The sequence below is a fragment of the Diabrotica virgifera genome, chromosome 1 (assembly GCF_917563875.1).
Source record: "Diabrotica virgifera virgifera chromosome 1, PGI_DIABVI_V3a".
Lineage (NCBI taxonomy): Eukaryota > Metazoa > Arthropoda > Insecta > Coleoptera > Chrysomelidae > Diabrotica > Diabrotica virgifera.
This window is the reverse complement of record NC_065443.1, coordinates 145,144,241-145,162,635: the sequence shown is the minus strand read 5'-3', so window position 1 is coordinate 145,162,635 and position 18,395 is coordinate 145,144,241.

Below are 18,395 nucleotides of genomic sequence, written 5' to 3'. Positions count from 1 at the left end.
GAATAAAAAATCTCAGGGTGCCTTTTAATATATAAAAAAAAACAAATTATCTTACGTTATATTTATCTTCTCTCGTGGGTTCAGTATCTCTGAGTTTATCCTAATCGGGATAAAATAGGGAAAAGAAATAAAGCAAACTATTAAAATAAAAATACAGAATTGTCTTTTATTTATCAAATTAATACTCTGAAAACTATCGAATCTAAAAAACCTGTGGACACAGATGTCCGAATGAAAACCACTTAAAATTATTATCTTTACAAAAAACAATTTATCGGTTTGTTCCCGATGACTTTGGTAAAACAAACTAAACCAAACAAAATTATGTCTTCGCAAGGTTACCTATATTTACTATTTATATTTTGAAATATTGGAACTTTAATACATATGCTTTTTTACTCAAAAATTTATTTCCCGAACATAAAAATCTCTTTCACATAAATTGACTGACCTTTTGCTTCCCTCACTCGGATGTCTTCTCGTGACCCCAAACAGCTCTCCCTCGTTGATTATGTTAAAGGCTACTCATCAAAGCCTCTCTCCGTTGTCCAGCTTCAAAACTGTCAGCATACCAGCACTAATTCTCCAACAAACCATGTTTCTTTGACACGTTCTCGTTTCAAACAAAACTCCAAAAAATTCTCTGCTCTCCTTCTCACAATACTACAGAATCAAAGAGGTATTTCGTCTCGATTTGATCTGTCGCTCGTTCCACTTTTCAACACTATCCTCCACTATCAACCAGCCACTGATATATGCTAACTATCTACTCCACTTAACACGTCGAAAACCGCTTCTTCTCGCTGCCAACAACATAATGAATTATTTTTCACTCTCTCTCAATCATCCAATCCATCTTTTCCCCTTCCACATTCCAAGAATCAGAACATTGACTTTTCCATTTGACAAACAACAGTCACCCTCAAATTTGTTCCGACAATCCTAATTACTTTCGGAGAAACTCTCCCACATATACTCGTATTGAAATGAAGATATTAAAATTCCAACTTTCTTTTCAATTATCACTTTCGAGAAATTATACAGTAAACAATTTTTTCCATTTTAAATCTAAATACATAGTTCTTTTCACTTTAATTATTCACAAAAGTCTTTAATGGTTCCGCGGAAAGCTCGTTAAAAGAGAAATCTATTTACATCCTAACTAAATTCTAATAACTTTTAAAACAGCTCAATATACAGGGTGTATCAAATTTATGTGCCCGCGTTATTTAAAAAAATTTAATTTAATTTTCATTTTGCTTTTGATTGATAAAATGCAAACACAATAGTATATATGAATGTATGTATGTGGAAAAGTAAAACCGATCTGAATTATTTTCTTCTGTGTTTCAAAAGGGTGTGAGGGCCGATTCAGAACCGGTCTAATTTTTGACTTCTGACTACCCGTAAGTCAGCTAGAGGGCTAGGTAGATACAAAATAGCATATTTTTTGGGCATATATATCTTAGGTTTAAGAAAAGACAGGAAAACCAGAAATACACCAAATCAATAGGGTTGAGTTAAGCTTTCAAATGGCGCCTAATCGATCAAGCTGAGATATACACACTGCTCACCATAACCAAAAAACTGAAAAATTAAACTTTGAAAATTTTGGTTTTTCGACAATTACTCAAAATTTCAACCTACGAATTTCGCCAATAACAGCGTTTGTAGAAGGACTCAGAACGCGTCTAACGGTGTATACCTTATATCTGGGAAAATTCGAATTTTTAAGTTGTAGGTTTCATAAGTATGATCAAATCTATTTCTTATGGGAAAAACGGTTTTTCAAGCTCCATAATTCCTGTAATACGTTCAGTTATCATACTCGATCTTGGATGCATCAGATACTACTTATCAATACGTTTCAAATTCATGATTAGTGATCGACATCAGGTAAGCCGTTCAGAAGTTATAGAGCTCCAAAAGTATAATTAGTCCAGGAACTGAAATTTTTCACTTCGCAATTTTGACAGAATGGATAGATTTGCTTAAAAATTTGACAATAAGTAGTGGATAGTCCAAGGATCAAAATCTATATGATGCCGAAATACGCTTTTACCATGGGGTGGTTGCCACCTCATCTCGAGGGTGGAAATTTTCTTTTATATTTTGACCGCAAATGCTGGTAAAAATATTAATTATAAGCAAAAAATGTTCATTATACATTTTTTTGATAAAGTTAATAGTTTTCGATTTATTAGTTAGCGAAGCTGTTAGTTTTATATCGAAAAGATTACCAGATAACAGCAGTTCTCGCCAGTGGCGCAGAAATACAACCCCCTACACGCGACACTATTACATATATACACGAAATTTTCAATTTTCTAAATCTGACTGAACTGAAAATTGTGCCAACTCCCATCTTCAAGTTCAGAAAAAGACTCACCCATTCATATGTCAACCATCCATTTTGGTCCAAGGGTGTCGATTTTACGGCCCTTCCTATTTAGAGTCTGTTTTTCGTTCTGGTCCCCAAAACTCCCAAAAACTTCGAAAATTTAAGTCCGACCTTTGCGGCTTCTAACAGTACTGATCATTACCTTTCCAACGCATGTCTAATTTTGAACATTACCAGAGAACGGCAGTTCTCGCCAGTGGCGCACACCCACACCCCCCTACACGCGACACTATATATTTACAAAATTTTCGATTTTCTAAATCTGACTGAATTGAAAATTGGGCCAACTCCCATCTTAAAGTTCAGAAAAAGACTCACCCATTTATATGTCAACCATCGATTTTGGTCCAAGGGTGTAGATTTTACGGCCCTTCCTATTTAGGGTCTGTTTTTCGTTCTCGTCCCCAAAACTCCCAAAAAGTTTAAAAATTTAAGTCAAACCTTTGCGGCTTCTAATAAAACTGATCATTACCTTTCCAACGCATGTCTAATTTTGAAAATCGGTTATACCATTCAAAAGTTATAGAGCTTAGAAATGTGAATTTTTATTTAAAAAAGGGAAAATGTGGATATGTATGTATGTGTGTTTGAAAGTTAAACCGATTTGATATTTTTTCTCTGTGTTTAAAGAGGGGGTCAGGGCCGATTTAGAACCGGTGTAGTTTGTGACTTTTGACCACCCATAAGCCAGCTATAGGACTTGGTAGGTACAAAACGACATATTTTTTGGGGGAATTTATTCGGATCAAGAAGAGACAGGAGAACCGCAAATACATCAAATCAATAGTGTTGACAAAGCTTTCAAATGGTGTTTAAGCCGTCAGGATCAGATATACACACGGCTCAGTATAGCCGAAAAACTGAAAAACTAAACTTTGAAAATTTTGGTTTTTCGACAATTACTCAACATTTCAACCTACGAATTGCGCCACTAACTGAGCGTTTGTAGAGGGACTCAAGACGAATCTAACGGTGTATACCTCATATCCGGGAAAATTGGAATTTTTAGGTTATAGGCTTCATAAATATAATAAAATCTATTGTTTCTCAAGCTCAATAATTCCTGTAATAGCTTCAGTTATCATACTTGACCTTAGATCCGTCAGATACTACTGGTCAATACGTTTCAAACTCATGTTTACTGATCAAAATCGGTTAAGCCGTTTAGAAGTTATTAAGCTACAAAATATAATCCAATTAACGATTATTCCCAAAATGGTTTATGTAGTTGTAGTGGTTGCGACGCTAAATTTGATCTGGCAACGGGCAATTTGACTTCATTTACCGGCCCTCTCAAAATTTTTTTTCAATCTATTTCGAATAGAAAAAAATTTAGTGTACATTCGATGGACACTAGATCATTTGGGAAATAATGCAACAAAGGTGACCATTTATAAAGCTTGACGTGTAATAGATGAACATTGCATGCAACTTCATACATTTAATTTATAAATAACTTTGAAAAACTCCTGATACAAGAATAAAAAACCGCTAAACGCCGTAAAAATGAGTGGCGCATAAAATATTCCAGCTACAAAAGATCTGATATGAATGTTACGTGGCGCGAAAATGGATTTTCATTTGATGCAAAACAAAATTCTAGTTTTATTTTAAAAGATTTTTCCATAATATTTGCTAAATTTGAAGTAAACGCGCCACAAAAGAGTTTCAAAATTCAAACTGTATCAAAGTTACTCTTTTGTGGCGCGTTTACTTCAAATTTAGCAAATATTATGAAAAAATCTTTTAAAATAAAACTAGAATTTTGTTTTGCATCAAATGAAAATCCATTTTCGTGCCACGTAACATTCATATCAGATCTTTTGAAGCTGGAATATTTTATGCGCCACTCATTTTTACGGCGTTTAGCGGTTTTTTATTCTTGAATTATAAGTCAGAAAGCGGATACTTACACAAATTTGTACATTATGAATCTTGTATACTACTTGATAAAATAATTACTTACATAGTAACATTAGGAAGTTTTGGCTTAGAAATGTTACTCCTTTCATACCTATTCGTTATTTCTTATGACTTCGTTACTCTCCAGATAAATTTTTATAAATGTGCTGTATTTTTGCTTCCTACTACTTTTTCGATAAGCAAATTTTTATCGGTTTTTATCGAGATATTTCGAATTTTTCTAAAATCCTCCACATATTTGTAATGATTAAATAAGATTATGGAGACCTCGTAATAATATGCAAATTTACTTACAATTTACATTTTTTAGGTAAATTTTGAAAAATATTAAAAAAGAAGCCGCAAAACTGGCTTATCGAAAATGTACTAAGAGGCAAAATGTTTTGAAAACATTGTGTTTAACTAATGGTACCCCAATAATAATTTAATTGAAACGTACACAAAAGTTTGGGAAGGGGGGTTAAGGGAACAAAACCCCCATAAAATTTATAGGGTGCACAAATTTCACTGTTATTTTTTTCAGATTCCTCTAATAAGAATGCCACATGTCCATTTTCAATATAAAATCTCTAACAGTTTTCAGTGCCTACCTATATTGGAAAAAACGGTTTTCATTTTGCAACTTCAAAGGACTGTAACTTTTGTTATGTGCACATGTTTGTACTACGGTAAATTATGTTCAATCTCATGTTATCTGAATATTGGGTGCAGATAATTCAGTTGACTAATTGCTGTGACGAGGCCCCGGTACACGATATACACGAAAAATAACGTAATTAAGAAATATCAAATAATGAACTTGTATGGACTGAACAGGAAATTTCCAATGCAGACAAAAGTTTATGGAAGTCATCGCCAACTTTCATTATGAGATCACCTGAAGAAGTAATGAATAATTATATTAAAATCACTTAAAATTTTTTAATTTTAATATTAGAGTTTAATAGTACATTCTTGATCAAATTTATTGTGGCCGGTATGAAGTAATATGGCTAAACGGGCTTTTCCTGCATCGGTCTATAATTTAAAAGATATTAAGAATATCCGTCTAAGCATAAGAGTATAAAAGTCGACTAAAGTATGCGGCCCAGCTAAACGTTCGAATGCCCATTAAAACAAGATACATATAATTGAAGGATGGCCGATCGTTAGACATTATTGCTTTTAATAACAAAAAACACTTGAAGGGATTATTTATTTAATCGTTAGAAATTTACATAATTTCACCGGTCCATTAAAAAGCTTATTAGGTTCACTAGTCAGGTCCGTGGGTATCTGCTTTTGGAATCTAATTTTGACGACTCGTCGAACTCGTGGAAAATATGGATAGTGATAAAATACCAAATAATAGTCTCTCAATATAAAATGCCCAATGATTTGACCCAAATAATTGTATTTACTTCAATTGGTTGAATTTAAGCAAATTATTGAATTTTTGAATTTGATTGAATGAATAAACAAGTATGGTATAACTAGATCCAAACCCAGACATTCAAAGTGAAAATTATCTTCCAACACCAAATTGTTCTATATGGTCCACATATTGTTCAGAAAAAAGTCACACCCTTTTAGGCGTAGGGTGTGGGGGGGGGGTAGAAATCGGTAAATTCGCAGTTTTTTAAGATTTTCGTCAATATTTCTAAAACTATGTGGTTTAGCATGAACAACCTTCTATACAAAAATGTTCTACAATAAATTTGAGACAAAAAAGGCCCTACGCATAATCCTTCTAAAGTGAACGGTTCCAAAGTTACGGAGGTAGTATAGTATAATTGGTCCAAAAAAGGGTTAACCCAGACATTAAAAGTAAAAGTTTTCCTCCAACACAAACTTGTTCTATATGGTCCATATATTGTTCAGTAAAAAGTTACACCACTTTCAGCGTCCGGTTTGGGGGGGAGATGGGGGAGAAATCGGTAAATTTGATTTTTTTTTATGTTTTTCGTCAATATTTCTAAAAATATACTTTAGCGTAAACAATGTTCTATACAAAAATGTTCTACATCAAATTTAAAACAAAAATACGTCCTATACATAATTGTTATCAAATCAACGATTCCAGAGTTACGGACGGTGAAAAGTGGAGGTTTTCGATACTTTTTATATTTTTTGGGCAATTTATAATATTTTTACTGATTGAAAGAAATTTTCTTTAACATGATTTGCTATTTCAGTGGCCGATGGTATGTTAGTGATAAGCCCTTGAAGAAACGTCAACCTCACCACCCAAAATCATCATCAATTGCCCAAAAAATATAAAAAGTATCGAAGACCTCCGCATTTCACCCTCCGTAACTCTAGAACCGTTGATTTTATAACAATTATGGATAGGACCATTTTTATTTTAAATACTATGTAGAACGTTTTTGTACAGAACATTGTTTACGCTTAAACATGGTTTTAGAAGTATTGACGAAAAACGTAAAGAAACTACTAATTTACCGACTTCTCCCCTTATCTCCCCCCCAAACCGGACGCTCATAATGATGTAATTTTTTACTGAACACTATGTGGACCATATAGAACAATTTGGTGTTGGAGGAAAACTTTTACTTTGGATGTCTGGGTTAGGCCTTTTTTGGACTAATTATACTATACTACCTCCGTAACTTTGGAACCGTTCATTTTAGAAGGATTATGTATAGGGCCTTTTTTATTTCAAATTTAATGTACATTTTGTATAGAAGAATGTTTATGCTAAACCTCATAGTTTTAGAAATATTGACGACAAACATAAAAAACTACGAATTTGCTGACTTCTCCCCCCTCTCCCCCATCTCCCCCCTAAAGCCGACGCTCAAAAAGGTGCGACTTTTTTCTGAAGATTATATAGACCATATAGAACAATTTGGTGTTGGAGGATAACTTTCACTTTGGATGTCTGGGTTATGTCATTTTTTGAATCAATTCTATCATACTAATAATACATACAAAGGTTAATATACATAGAGTCTTCAAAAATGCAAACCAAAAGAATTCTGTTTAAAAATGCATTAGAACAGAAACTAGCAGAAAACGAATTACTATAGCACGGAAACGTGAAAGAAGAGCATCAGAAGAGGCACCAGAAAGAAGAAAGGTAAATATAAACCATAAAAAACCAATTTACAGAAGAAGTAAAAAAAATATTTCTCAAACTAACAGCCCTGAAATTAGTCTTCCAACTACCACAGAAAAAGCCCAGTACCTTCTGCTTTATCATATAATCATGCAAGATATCATCAAAAAATAGCCAAACAGATAAAAAGACAGGAATAACACCAGATTTCAGAACCAACAACAGCTTAGACAAATATATTAAGAACAATTTGAGCCAAAAGAAAAAGCAGTTAGAGAGTAGTGTATACAAGCTGACATGTGGTGTCTAAAAATTTACATCGGTCAAACTGGCAGGACCTTTGAGAAACGCATAATAGAACACAAAAGGGCTTTCAATAATAGAAAAACAGATTCTACGTACGAACTTCTAGATCATAATTATTCTTTTAATGGACAGTATCAAATTTTTCATTAAATTAATAAATTAAAAAGTACAGATATAATTCTGTGGCCGTTTGCCAAAAGCAGATATGTCCTTCTTCTTCATGTGCTGTGCTCGATTATCGAACGTTGGCTATCAAATTGGCTATAGCAATTTTGTTAACGGCAGCTCGAAAAAGGGATGCAGAGGATCTGTTATACCATTCTCTCAGGTTTTTAAGCCATGACGCTCTTCTTCGGCCTGGCCCACTTCTTCCATCTACCTTGCCTTGTGTTATTAAATGGAGTATATTATATCTCTCTGGGTGCGCATAACAGTGCCAAAATATTAAAGTTTTCGATTTTTAACTGTTCTGACGACTTCCGTGACTTTTCTGGTGCAAAACAACTTCGTTACGAACTCTATCCACCCAACTTATTCGTAGGATTCTTCGGTATACCCAAATTTCAAAGGCTTCCAATTTCTTGAAAAGAGTATCTGTTAAAGTCCAACCTTCGACACCGTACAAAAGAGCAGAGAACACATAACATCTCAGTAATCTAATTTTAAGATTCAAAGTAATGTTGTTTCCACATACAAGTGTCTTTATCTTAAATAATGCAGCTCTGGGTTACTGTATACGTATTCTAATTTCTTTGCTCATGTCCCAGTTCTCATTTAGATTACAACCAAGGTAGGTGATACTGTTAGTTCTCTCTAATTGTTCACCATAAGCTGTTACTACTTCCAGTTGTATTGGCGTCTTACTGACAACCATCACCTTGGTCTTTGGGGTGTTTAGCTTGAGTCCATATTCATCACACGTTGTGGTAATCCTATTAATCAGATGTTGAAGTTCTTCATAATTGCTCGCAATTAACACCGTGTCATCCGCATATCTCAAATTATTAATATTGACTCCATTCCTTTTGATACCACATTGAGCATTATCCACTGCTTTATTGAAAACAAACTCCGAATAGATGTTAAATATTAGTGGGGACAAAATGCAGCCCTGCCTTACTCCTCTTCTGATGTTTGCCTCCTTATGTTTGCACGTTGATGCCAGTAAAGATTTTTAATAATGCGTAGGTCTTTATCATCAATACCCACTTTCTGAAGAATAGCAATCATTTCAGTATGTTTTACCCGATCAAAGGCTTTCTCAAAATCAATGAAACACATATAAACCGGATGTCCGACATCTCTGCATCTCTGTACCATAACCTGAATACTAAACAGTGCTTCTCTGGTCCCAAGGTTATTGCGGAATCCAAACTGTGTATCACCAAGCTGTTCTGCTATTTTTTGGTACATCCTAGAGTGCAAAATTCGTAGAAATATCTTTAAAACATGACTCATCAAGCTAATGATTCGGTAGCCACTACATCTTTTCGCGTTTGCTTTTTTAGGTATCGTCACAAAAGTCGACAGCAGCCAATCCGTTGGTATATAGCCAGTTTGATAAACTTTATTAAAAGGATCGTAGATCTTTTACCTGAACCTTCGAAGAGCTTTATTATTTCACTCGGTATTTCGTCTGGTCCCGTCGCTTTTCTGGTCTTTGGTAATCTTATTGCTTGTTCAATTTCGTCCATAATTATGTCAGGTCCTGTAACTACTTCGTTAATTTCAAGCTCGGGCCTTTCATCATTAAACAGTTCCTCAATGTAGTCTTTCCATCTGTCTATTTTATCCAAATCAGTGATAATCAGTTTTCCGTCTCTATCAACGGTGTTATTTGCATGTTTTTTGTTCTGACCGGTGAGTTCTTTTATTACTTTATACATATTAAATGAATCATGTTTTCTCTGTAACTATTCAATTTCTAAACATTTGTTTTCAAAGTATGTTTCTTTTGCCGCTCGTATTTTAGTCCTTTAGTTTTGGTTCTTAAATTTGCGTCTTTTTTCCATCAAACTCAAAATCTCATCGTTCATCCACTGTTGCTTCTTTTGATATTTCTCTTTGAAGTTTGGAGTTGAGTTGCTTATAATCGTTTTGATTTGGTTCCAATGATCCTCGATGGATTCTTGTTGTTCGCTATTCTCTAAATTGTTTGCAATCCGCTGACTGTTGTTTCTAATAAAATCGGTATTGTTTTATCCGTTTAAGTTTTAATTTTATTTCGGCTAACAATAGATTGTGATCAGATGGCACATCGGCGCCAGGATAGGTTTTTACAGACTTTACTGCATTTCTGTAACGCTCACTAATGGTTATGTAGTCAATTTGGTTTCTTACGATATTATGGGGGGTATCGGCTGGAGATTTCCACGTATATAATCTCCGTTTAAGTAATTTGAAAAAGGTATGCATTATACATAGATTCTGTTCTTAGCAAAAATCTGCGAAATAGTCTCTCCTTTTATTTCTATCGCCCAGTTTATAATATCCAACAATATTACTTTGTCTGCCTTTTCCTATCTTAGCATTAAGGTCACCCATCAGAATGGTGAGATCTCTAGTCTTGAGTTGGTCGGTAACAGTTTTTACATCGGCGTAAAACTTGTTAAGTTCTTCCAGTTCACTTTCCGCTGTCGGTGCATACACTTGTAATAAATTTATGTTTCTGGGTTTCGCGTTCAACTGAATCATTATGACTCATTCATATACCTGGCATACCGCCCTAGCACATTTGCTAACCTCCTTTGAGACTATGAATCCTACACCATGACGATGGTAATTACTCTGTTCTCCTGCATAATATACTTCATGATCATCCACATGACATTGGCCAGATCCGGGCCATCGCATTTTACTGATATCCAGAATTGATATTTGCAGCCTTTCATCTCATTTATGGCATTGTGTGTTTTTCTTGGTTCATATAAACTCCGCACATTCCATGTGCCTATTCTACAACTGCTCTATATATCAAATTTGATAGTGGACAGTGGACAGATATGTGGACAGATATGTCCACTTTTTGTGAGTCGGACTTTTTTATGCCAGTTGATAGTGTGTGATTATATGCTCCATCTGCCCAAAGCAGATATGTCCAGTGTATTGTGAAATGTAGTTTACCCTCCATTTTTAAATGTGGATATGTCCACATGACCAAATCGATGTTTGCCAAAAGCTGATATGTACCCTTGTCAGTTATAAGTCATAAAATATTGCGCATGCCAAAAGCAGATATGTACACTTAAAGTGGACTTATCATAATTTGGCAGACATTATTTTCTATATTTCTTGAACTTATCTTGTTTCTTTAGGAGCAGTATTTTTTATTTTGTATAAAGATTTTGTTTTAAAACTGTTTAACTCTATTATGCTGGCAATATTTTTTTATTTAGGAGGCTTATATTATAATATAGATTTAGAAGAAATGAAAAAGGATACTTAATACTAAATAAACACAAAAACTCACTGAAGCTAGGGTTACCTTTTATATACAGGGTGTTTCTAAATAAGTGTGACAAACTTTAAGGGGTAATTCTACATGAAAAATTATGATAGTTTGCAAATGTTTCGTTTACGAGATTCAGGGTGTTGAAGTTTTTTTACGAACTGACGATTAATTTCTGCTCTAAAATCGGTTGACATATGCAAATGAAATTTGATACGTTTTAAGATGTAGTTATTGCTCATTTTTTGACATACAATTAAGAATTCTTTATTCACAATTGCCGCCGCGTACGGGAAACGATCTGCATTAAGAAAAAATAGTACTTACGTCAATGAGATATTGCAAAATAAAAATCATTTTTGACTTCCTCGTTAGTGTAGGAAACAGAGGTTGAACCTCGCAAAATGGACAGAAGTCCGGTTTTATTTTTTTTTCTGGTATATCAAGGGGTGCTTATTATGAGACTAACATTTTCTTAAAAAATTTCGCCCCGAACCCCCTTTTCATCCCTTTAAAGGGGGTAATTTGTGGTTTTTCCGAAACGTAGCCCTTCCTGTACTATTTACAAAAAATTACTTAATAGTAAAATGAAGAGGACTATGTTTCTTACTATTTGTTTCTCGACAGCATATGCCTATCACCCACCGTTTAGCGGGGGTGACCCCTCAAATTTGACAAATTTTTAAAAAAGATGTTTTAAGAAAAAATTATTTTTCCCTAACTGTAACGAAAGTTCAGAAGAAACACTGCGGCAATTAATCACAAATAAGTGGCTGATTTTTTGGTATAGGTTTCATTTAAGGTCAATTTCAAATTTTTTAATTACAGGGTGATACATTTTAAAAAACCCCTTTTTATACCATCTGAACCGCCTATGCTAGAGTAAAAAACTTTCAGCGATTATCTATGTACTGGTGTTATTTACAAATTTGTATAATACACCCCCATCTTTTCCCCGGAACCACCCCAAAAAAAGGAGAATTAATAAAGAAAATGTTGTTCTGAAGCTATTTTCTTGTGGCATTTTTATTATTAACAATTTATATGGGCAATAAGCCACAATTAAATTGAAAAAAATAATTTTATTTAACGTTTCGACGCCCAAATCGGGTGCCGTTGTCAAAATACAAAATACTGATTAGTATTTTGTGTTTTGTCTCTGTCATAATATCGTATAATTCGTGTATAATATTAATGTACCAACTATGACAGAGGTTCGAAAGAAATGACAAGCGTTGGAAAGCCCTATTATATACGTTGATATCTGGAAAATATTCCTTTGTTTTATCCATAGCACACTACTTTTCCTTAACTTCATTTATCGGTGACAGTAAGAGTTACATTTTTAAACTTACACATTTCGTAAGATATCTCGAGATAGAAAAAAGGTATCAATCAACATGTGGTTTTCGCTATTCTGTTGCTAATTTGGTCTAATTTTGTAATATAGGATTAAAAATGTATACTTGTATTTGATATTTTCCAAAGAAAACTAGATTTCTGAAAAAAATTAAATAACGCCTCCTAGCTGGCATATTACTTAGTAAGCTGGTTCGAAATTATAACTTTTACATTGACGAAAAAGAGCTGTTTTCAACAAGACCAAGTTTGCAAAATTCGATTTAGCAGAACCGGACTTACAGCCACTTTTTCATAACAAGGTTCCCACTCACCCCTACCTCTTATTTGCAAAGGTAGACTTAAACTTGTGAAATCAAATATGCGTAGAATTTTATGAAGAATACGATGATCTGATTTCCAGTGCACTTTCATTAGGCAAATTTTGTAAAATTTAGATTTTTTAATTTTTTATATTCAATTACGCCCTCTAGGGGTGAACCTACAATTATGAAAATAATTTTCAGGCTTTTCCCGAGACAATTTTTGTTATAAATTTTTTTTTCTGCAAGCTGTACTATAAACGGTTCCTGAGATATGGCCGTGAGCCATTCTTATTGGGACACCCAGTACATATTCGGCACACATATTTTAATATTGTTCTTTTTTATATGAGGAATGTGTCAAGACACAGATATATTTACACAACTACGTCTCATCAATTTGGTTCCCGGATCCTACATCAATGACAATATACTGATAATATAAGTGTGAAACCATATGAGACATTCTTCTGTACAGTGGAATACGTAGAAACCAAAACAGTATCACGATACCGTCTCTAATACTTACAAATAAATCTCAAATAATGTAACAGGCTTCCTCATTATCGTCGGCAAAGATTGAAATAAAGAAACCGCATGCGGTAAAGAACTGGCCTAAAACTTTTATGTTCAATGATACTCCTCCGATCCGTAGGCTCTAAATAAACAATAAACAATGCTTCAAACGTCAGACGCTTGCCTGATTTGATAAATTCGTGATCATTAATTTCCTTTTAGAAACGACTAATTATTACGTTGAGTTATCATTTATAATGGTCAAATTAAAATGGCGGCATTCTTAGACACAAATAAATATCTAAGAAGCTATTTAGATAATAATAAAATTGAAGCGGCATACATGTGTACCTGTGTATGTTTTTAAAATGATGAGTGCTCCTTTGTCACTTAAGTTAAGTCTATGAGGTTTTGATGGAAATAAACGACTTTTAATAAAATGTACAGTCGGAAAAATGAAAGAATACCCATGAACGATCACATCAATCACTTATTTTGTATTTACTGTATTTTTCTATAAATAACAAAATGAAAGAATACCCATGAACGATCACATCAATCACTTATTTTGTGTTTGCTGTCTTTTTCTATAAATAACAACCGTTTGTTATAGAAAAAGACAGCAAATACAAAATAAGTGATTGATGTGATCGTTCATTGGTATTTTTTCATTTTTCCGACTGTAAGATGTATGTATAGTAGAAACAGAAATCGGTCAAAATGCACAACAAAGTGACGGTATCAATGTTTGGTACAAATGTTTAGAAATTCGAGAAGCCGCTTTAACGATATTTTTTTTATTCTCATGCTATAATATATCAATTATGATTTCACTACCTGTATCATATTGAACTGGTATCATAATGAACTTCATTATGATACAGATTTTCATTACGATACATATTTTTAACCAATAGAATCGCGATATGGCATTTTCTATGAAGGTGGCACACGCGCTGTGACCAATGGCGAGTCAAATACATAATATGCTTATACGGTTCTCAATATGTAAACAAACTGTCTAACAGTTCCAATAACAAAATTGTAATAATTAATAATTACTAATAATTTGTTGATTATAAGTTCGGTCAATTGGTTCCAATGGGGAGTTTTCATAATCCAAATGTCTTTCTCATCAGCACACATATGTTCTATAGACTGAGCATAGGTAAATCTGAATCTCTTTCTGCATTGTTGGTTATTAATATTCCCAAATACTTGAGTTTTTCGTCTTCGACTTCTTCAAAAATGTATTCTCCTACTCTAACCTATTTGTTTTCAAAGTCTTTATCAAATCTCATTATTTTTGTTTTTTCTTGGCTTATATTTATTCCCATTACTGTTCTTTCTGTTACCATTTCGTTTAAAATTTATTCCATTGTTTTTCTATTTTTTGTTATTAGCACAATATCGTCAGCGTTTGCTATTATTTTTTGTCCTTCTCTAGTTCTGAGGTTGATTTTCTTTGTTGATTTTCCTAACGAAGTTTTCCAGGGCAAGGTTAAACAGAGTGATAACGATCTTCTTGTTTAACCCCTTTATTTACGACAAATTCTGTTGTCTCTCCTACTTGAGTTTTTATACTTTCTACAGTTCTACTCATTGTCATTTTTATTAATCGTCTAAATTTGTTTTGTATTCCCATTTATTTTAGAGCTACCATTAATTTTGACCTTTTTGTTGTATCAAATGCTTGCAAAAAATCTATAAAAACCAGTTCAATTTCTATTTTATCTCCATGAGAGTTTTTCATAATATGTTTAACCGTATGTATGGCATCTGTTATTTGTTATAGACTTGGTAATTTAACAGAATCAACTGTACTGATCTGGCTGTTATTAAGAGGTAAGGACTGAAGAGCTCCTTTATAAGATAATACTACTGTTTTGTCTACCTTAAACGAGAGTATAAATTAGAGTCAGACCAGGTTTTTATTGTAAGTAGATCAGAAGTTATAGTAGCATGAAGAGTTGCAATATTTGACACTGGTATCCAAGTGATACTGGTATCATCAGCAAAAAGAAAGATTTTTCCATGGATTTTTAAACTAGTGATGTCATTAATAAAGATAAGGAAAAGTAGAGGACCCAATACTGAACCTTGAGGTACCCTACCTACCTTTAAAGGTAACTAACAAACTTAACAAACAACTTAATTATAGAGAACAAAGGGTTACTTTATTCTGCTCGCTAATTTTCTTATAGAATGCTTTTGTGATTCTGTTCCTACTTTCTTTTCTATTTCTTTTATCTTATTTTCATCTAAACAGACACGTCTAATTTTTCTTATTTTTTCTTACATTCATTCCTTATTCTATTGTATTCTTTCCTATAATCCTGTATATTTCTTCTTATCCACAGTTGTCTCCTTTCTACCTTCTTTTTTATCAATCATGTTATAGCATTTTTCATTGAACCATTCTTGTCTTTTTTTGTTTTTTATCCCTATGTATACATCCCCTGTTTCATTCGTACATTTTTTTATATTTATCCATTATGTTTCTATATCCTTTGTATGTTTACCTACATTAGTCCTTCAGTTTTTTGTTCATGGCATCAGTATACTTAATCCTTATGTCTAGAGTAATCAGTTTTTCTACGTACCATTTGTCTTTTGTTTTTTTAGAGTTCTTTTGACTTTTTGTCTTACGTTCGCAGTCACCATAAAATGATCTGTCTCTGCATGTACCCCTCTATAGCTTCTTACGGCTGTTACCGATGTTTGCTTCCTTCTTGTAAGCACTATATTGTCTTTTGGGACCATGTTTTTTGGTCTGTGGAAATCCATATTACTTTATGGTATAACATCATATAATATGGTAATATAACAGCATAGTTAATTCGATAATGACATGGTGCGGAGACATAGATTGTGCAAAAAAACCACATGAGATGAGATGAAATACACGAGAAGATGACTATAAGAAATTTCTTAATATTAAATCTTAAATTTTGTGATCTTTACAAAACTCGTGTAAATAACAACCTAAATACTTACTGTATAAAAACTGTAGAATTACTATTGTATATATCCCCCGATTTCGATTTTTCATTAAAAATTATAATTCGATATTCTAAAATTTCGATTTTTTTTTCATGTTATCTGAATTTTGGAAAATGTGATCAGTATATACTGATAGCAGTATAAAAGTGAAGTACATAATATCCAAACCCCATAGGAAACGTTTAGGAATAGAATTGGGTAAAACGATCTAAATATTTGCCATTAATATATAAATGTTTACTTCGTATGGAATGGAATATGATATGCCATTATCGAATAATTGCAATTCGCTTTAAAGGATATTGTCCAACTAAAACTAATATTGACAAATTGTGCAATTCACAATTTATAGTATTTGCGGCTGACAGGTTGTTCGTATTCATCACGTTGCTTTGTCGCATTTGTATCAAATTTAATTAGAGAATATCCGTAAATTCCATCCATTCCCCGTTAATACCGCTTTACAAGTGCATTAATTTAGTTTTTTTTTCTTGGAATGAATTAGTCTTATTGCCAATGCTGTATAATAGGGCTTTTCATTCACAGTCATTTGTTTCGAGCTTCTGTCATGTGTCACATAATATTAATATATCTAAGTCATACGTTATTGGTATATATCAATGATACAAACCAAAGACGTATGACGTAGATATATTAATATTATGTGACACATGACAGAAGCTCGAAACAAATGACAATCGATGAGAAGCCCTATAGACGAGAAGCTAATTCGTACACTTTAACCAACGTTGCCAAGTCGCTAAAATCTCGATCTTTGACACCAATTTGATAATTGACAAATGATCGACGGTAAATTGTAAATGTAAATATAAATAAATACAATAAATTAATAGTTATCCTATCCTATTATGACAATAACTTAAATAACAAAGTCAGGAACGGGAACAATGGATAAAAGCCTAAAAGCCATAAGGACAAAGGAGAACAGATCTAAACCTTTACAGAACTAAAATTAAAATATGGAAGAGTATGCTGTGAACATTTTATAAGTGGTAAGTTTAATGTAATTCAATTAATAAGGTTTTTAAATGTCTACAATAATGATAAAGATGTAATAATTAAAACTTAATTATTAGGAAAGTCAGCCACTTTAAAGGATATAAATAATGAAGATTGAATTCCAAACAAATACATAGTGTACCAAAGCCAGGCAATAAAACGAAATGGTGATCTAGAACGCAAGGAAATAGCTGATAAAAGAAATAAATGTAAAGAAAATAATGCTGAGACTTCTCTCAACTATGTAAGTGTAAGATATGGTTTATTACAATATGGTTAGATTCAAAGCTCACAATGTTTTGTACCGCTTTAAAGCATATAATCTAAACTGTCCTCAAATCTTCTTCTAATGGTGATACAACCTTTTGTGAGTCTTGACCTGCTTAACAACGTTCTTCCATTCTACCCTGTCGGATATTCCTTCGCCACTATCTGATGTTCATGGTCTTAAGATCCTCTCTACGTCGTCTATCCATCTTTTATGGGGCCTTCCTCTTGTTCTATTTTTTTGGGGCTTCCATCTTCGGATTACTTTCACAGCTCGATTATCTGGCATTCTTTCTAAGTGACATTTTACAAATCTAACAATATCTGCGCTCTGCATTAGTTACCCAGCTCGTCGTTCATTTTAATTCGCTATGAACCATCGCTGCAATGTGTTGGACCCTTCCTTGTTATTTTGCGCTCACGTATTCTTAGTTGTGAACAGGACACTAACAAAAAATGTATAGATTTAAGTAGTGATAAGTTTAGAAATAGGAAAATAAATATTAATTATTATAATAGTAATATGATTGGTGGTAAGAATAATAATGTTAGGAATAGTATTAAAAATCAAAACAAAAAGAAACAAAAAAGAAAACAGACAATAATGAAAATATGTACCTGGAATATAAGAACAATGTTAACTGCAGGAAGAATGGAAGAGATAGCAGGAGAACTGAAAAGATACGGAATAAACGTAGCTGCCATACAAGAGACCAGATGGAAAGGAAGCGGCGAATTAGAAAACAAAAACCTCAGCCTCAAATATTCAGGGAGCGAAAGACAAGGGCAATA